Here is a 6,000-nt window from a genome sequence, read left to right as displayed (position 1 = left end):
AGCACCATCTCCCTGTTTTATTTATGGGTTCTCACTACTTGGAAACTATGCTGTTGTATTGATGTTGTGTGTGTGTGTGTTTTACACCATTATGTAACAGTTGTTCTTTTTCTCCCCAGTGTACAGTAGGAGTATCTACCATGTAGCCGACGCTAATCAAACCAGCACCTTTCAGTGATGCTTGTTTAGCAAACTTCTACAGCCATATTCAAGTTTTTTAATCGCTATATTTGATTTTCTGATTTTCTTCACAGAAGGCCTTCAGTTCTGAGATTCTTAACTCCCAAATGCCAAAAAAAAACATGATTTTATAAATTGTTATGGCTGCTGCACTTCCGCAGATCTCCTTGTATCTAAGCAATTTATGCATTCAGTCTCATGTACTCATCTTTATCTGTATCTTAACTTCTATCTTGTCCTTCTTTTGCAACTTCTGTGTACCAAGTATTTCTGCTAATGGATGGATGTGTAGACCATCCATCCATCCACCCATCCATCCATCCATCCATCCATCCTTCAATCCTTCCATCCATCCATATTCATTAAAAACAGGGTTCAATAGCTTTCCAAATGTTTGGATTATCTATCTATCTATCTATCTATCTATCTATCTATCTATCTATCTATCTATCTATCTATCTATCTATCTATCTATCTGTCTGTCTGTCTCTCTGTCTGTCTGTCTCTGATCCATCCATCCATCCATCCATCCATCCATCCATCCATCCATATTCATTAAAAACAGGGTCCAATATCTTTACAGTAATGCACATGTTTATGATGTAAGCCATATACAGTCTATACTCTATTGTAATAAAAGGAGCAATAATTTATCCGTTTTTTGTTTTGTGCAGAAACATTGATTTAGGAATGTTATGTTTGGGGAACAGAAATATATTGGTTCTGCTCAGAGGGAACAAAATGTATTTTTTCATCCCGTTTTTGAGCCTTGATGAACTTCCCGGGAGCCACAGTGAAAAATCTCATTTTGTTCATGCTTTTTCACCCTCGCCTCTAATTTGTTTGTGCTCTAACAAACAAATGAGCATTAGGATGTAATTTGGAGAAGTGGCACGGCACAGGAAATAATGGTTTATGAGGGTCATAATTAAAATGGAATGAAAAAAGCAGAACTTTTGGCTTTTTGGGTTTTTACTTTCAAGGCTAGGAAGTAACCTTCAGTCTCTCACATAAAGCACTTGAATACAAACAATATTCTACTGTTGTTCTTATTATATCCTTGTACTCGTATTTTACTGTAGAGTTTTTGGAGAGAGTTTGGTGTGGTCGTCCTGTAAATGATCAATGAGGTGAGGAAGAATCCTAAAGTGTCAGCTAAAGACTAAAACAATCTCTGGCACATGATAACATTGTTTTTGACAAATCTACAAAAAGGGCACAGCACAACATCATCAAAACCTCATCCCAACTGTGAAACATGGTGGAGGAGGCATCATGGTTTGGGGCTACTTTGCTGCCTCAGGGTCTGGACGGATTGCGGACATCAACGGAAAAATGGGTACCCAAGTTTACCAAGACATTCTGCAGGAAAGCTTAAGACCATCTGTCCTCCAACTGATGGATGATGCAACAGGACAATGACCCAAAACATAGAAGTAAATCAACAACCGAATACGCCTTATGGAGAGTCCTGACCTCAACTATCTATCTATCTATCTATCTATCTATCTATCTATCTATCTATCTATCTATCTATCTATCTATCTATCTATCTATCTATCTATCTATCTATCCATCCATCCATCCATCCATCCATCCATCCATCCATCCATCTACACCCAGCATTTAGCTAGCTGTACACAAACAATAAAAAATTAACCTTCAGAACTCTAAAGTAGAAAAAACTTTTCTCAGCACTTACTTTTTCCATTTTTACAATTACAAACTTAGTTCTATGAGAATGATTTTCAAACTGAATTGGGACATCGATTCTGTAAATCAGTGATGATGCCCAGCCCTGGCTGGAGGTGTTGACCTCAGAGACTGGCACTGCCACGCTGCCAGTCAGTTCCAGAAGATCCTGCTTTTTGCTATACTGTATGTATATAATTCAGGAGCCTCATAAAGCCCATCAAAGGAAGTGAACCGTCTATGCGGGGCTGCTTATACGTAATTACATGCGCTGTACGTATCTGTGGGGAGCACAGGGAAGTTGTCAGCGTCAGTCATGCAGCGTATTTGAATTTGTCTTTGCATTTCAGAGAGAGCTGTAAGTGCTGAGAGGAAATCACCGGCGGTTCTGAGACGTCTCCTCCCTTCCCGCCGCTGAGGGGAAGAAGATCAGTGCTGAGGAATCTGTAGCTGGAAGTCTGGAACTGAAGTGAAGTAAGTGAGTAGTGCACTAATCTCCCCGAGCGCACTGTGAAGGAGAGGGTAGCCTGTCTCTGTGGAGCTGGACTGGAAGTAAATAAGACACAGCAGAAGCGCAGAGATACGCGTTAGAGTGAGACAGCAGACCCGTATATCCATGACTCATCTATATTTGCACATATTCTGCTGAGCTGCCCTGAACACTGTAGCGTTACTCATCCAGAAACAGCCTCTTTTCTCACCTCATGACTCCATTATTATCCACCATTAGCGAGGATGTTACACAGGGCGGTGGCCACAGCTGTCCCTCACACAGCGGTCCCTCACACAGCTGTCCCTCACACAGCGGTCCCTCACACAGCTGTCCCTCACACACATATGGCTGAAGTGCTCCAGCCTGACCCAACAAACGAAGAACGGTGTACGGTAAAGAGTGCAATGGGTTCTGGAAGATCTCCAACAGAGCAATCTGCTGGTACTCCCCGGGCAGACTGGTTAGAGGGTCAGCAGCATGATGATATTTTATTATAGTATTTTGTCCAGAGGTGGAAGTAATGAAAAATTTAAATTAAGTAAAAGTACCTTTACTTTTCTAAAATTCTACTCAAGTAAAAGTAAAAGTACCCATCTGAAAAAATCTACTCGAGTAAAAGTAAAAAGTACTCAATTTAAAATGTACTTTGAGTAAAAGTTACATAGTTACTTTTAATTATTTGTTGTAAAAAAGTAAAAACAAAACATAAATTGAATGATTAATTTTTAATCTATAACTATTATTCCACATAATAATTTGGACCTTTCAGGCAGTATTTGTTCAGACCAAACCATCAAACATTTTTTTAAGAACAAGTGTTATAGGTTTCTATGATCCATTTTTTTCTTTACTATTAAAAAGTTATGTTAATATAGGTGACTATAAACTGTATTTTTAGTTTTACCGTTCATTATTATTTTTTAACTTGCTGTTGCTATGCTTTAACTGCTATTGACATGTTTGTTTTAACATTTAAGCAGATTGTTTAATGATAAAAGTACTTACACAAATGCTTTGAAGTTTTTGCATTTTTGCACATTTTGCATTGCATGAGAACGTTATTGCCTCGTTATTCCACGTTCGACCATCCGTGCCAATTTTTTTTTAATTCAGCATTTTATTTTTTACTCAGTAATTGGGAGTTTTCCAATGTAGCAAAGTAAATTACTTGTGTCAAAATGTACTTGAGTAAAAGTAAAATTACCTATTTTAAAAATTACTTTAAAAATGACAAATTATAAAATTATAATTATAAAATCTACTTAATTACAGTAACTTGAGTAAATGTAATTCATTACTTTCCACCTCTGTCTAAGAAAAGATTATAGCGCATTACTATATTCATTTTTTTGCTGTATATTTTGTTTAATTCTGACAATGTATGTATAGCTAGCTTTAGGTAATTGCAGTGTTTTGCTTATAAAATAGTATAGTAATGTGTAAAAAATATCTAAAGATAATTATGTAATGAAAAACTATCAAATTCTTTGTTGACAAGTCAGTTTCCTCAACATCACAGGGCATTTAAAGTCACTCATACAAGTCTAGCCACCTAAATGTTTCTGTTTCTGAAATCTGTTTGAATCTGGAAGCATTACTGCTCACAAATCTGCTCAATTTCACTGTACATTGTGTAGTGACAATAAAAATATCTTAGCTTAGCCTAGCTTAGCTTAGCCTAGCTTGTTTAGCTCCCAAATGCACAAAAAAACATGATTTTTCAACTTCTACTGCACTTGCGCAGATCTCCTCGGCTTCCCCACGAGAGAGAGAGAGAGAGATATGGAAAGAGAGAGAATGAGATATAAAAGATATATATATATATATAGAGAGAGAAAGAGAAAAATAGAGAAAGAAAAACAGAGCTGCAGAGAGAGATAAAGAGAAAAAAGAGAGAGAGATAAAAAGAGAGAGAAATAGATACAGAGATAGAGACATATTTCTAATTTACATATTATATCTTTTTCACTTCTATTAATTTAACTTATTGTGCTTTTTTGACTATTTTTACCTCCTTACTTTATTGATCACTCAATCTTTTAGTCTTACTGTTATTTTTCCCTCTAATATGTATGTGTATTTATTCTTCTTCTTATTATTATTTTTATTAATATTATTTTCTTTTTTTACTATATATATAAAATGTATATAATTACATTTATGCCAATAAAGCACAACTGAACTGAGAGAGATAGTACTATCCAGTACTATGGATAGTTCTGATCCGATTAGTAAGTAACCACACACTCACTCACTTATCATCACATTTAAGTAAAAATTCAGCAAGAATCTCCTTCCACATTTTCCTGCTTAAAGCTTTCTAACAGTCCTCAGCTTCGACCTAAAGTTCTAGGAATAAAACTTTATTCTGTATCAAATAGACGCCCTTAAAACCGTTTAAAAAGCTATTTGCACTTGCATATATCTGCACAGAAACGGTTCTTTAAAGACCCATACTTTGAAAGTGGGACAAGTGGTTCTTTATGGCTTTACCCCCACAAACCCCCTCTTGACACCTTCGTTTTTAAGATTGCAGTTCCTTCCTTTTAGCTAGACCATGTCTGTTAATGGTTGCTGGTGCTGTGAAAGCAGGAAAGCAGCGGCTGAGCGCGAGAGTGTTTAAAGTGCTGGACTGACCAAGCACAGTGCTGTCTGCTCCCTGACCCTTCCACTGCCACGCTCAGCCTCAGAATATTAATGCACACTAGAAATAAAAAAATAATAAAAACTCTGTCTGGAGCTCCTTATTCAGATACTCGTAACTTAGAAAAGACTGAATTTACTGAGGATCATTACAGGGTTTGGACAATGAAACTGAAACACCTGGTTTTAGAGCGCAATAATTTATTGTGGTGACGGACAGTTCTGGTGGAAACAGGAGAGTTGAGGTGCACATTGAATTCTGTAGTTTTATGTTTTTTGGATACAATCCGGGTTAGCACCCGAACATCCCTTTCAGACAGCTTCCTCTTACAGAGTCCACAGTTAATCCTGTTGGATGTGGTTGGTCCTTCTTGGTGGTATGCTGACATTACCCTGGATACCGTGGCTCTTGATGCATCACAAAGACTTGCTGTCTTGGTCACAGATGCTTCAGCAAGACGTGCACCAACAATTTGTCCTCTTTTGAACTCTGGTATGTCACCCATAATGTTATAGTGTGCATTGCAATATTTTAAGAGCAGAACTGTGCTCTTACCCTGCTAATTGAACCTTCACACTCTTCACACTCTTACTGGTGCAATAATGTGCAATTAATGAAGATTAGCCACCAGGCGGCTCCAATTTAGCCGTGAAACCTAAAATCCCACACTAAAACTACAGGTGTTTCAGTTTCAGTGTCCAGCCCCTGTAGATACAGATAATACTGATACTGACACAAAATCTGAACATTCATTCTGTGACAAATTCATCTGTGCCCCCCAAAAAAATCCAAAATGCTGGATGTATGCACAATTATACTGTTATATCCGTGTTAATAAAACAGTTCTCTTTTGCTTCAGAGCATTTTTCACATCAGGATTGAATTTCCCAAAACCAGTTGTTTAATCTGCATGTCTTCTACTAACATCAGCCAGGTAGGGCCACCTACCCACCACCGCTAGTAGCCTGGTAAAAAGTGTTATAAGCAGTGT

This window comes from Astyanax mexicanus, chromosome 3 (genome assembly GCF_023375975.1).
Source record: "Astyanax mexicanus isolate ESR-SI-001 chromosome 3, AstMex3_surface, whole genome shotgun sequence".
NCBI lineage: Eukaryota > Metazoa > Chordata > Actinopteri > Characiformes > Acestrorhamphidae > Astyanax > Astyanax mexicanus.
Note: the sequence above shows the minus strand (reverse complement) of the source record.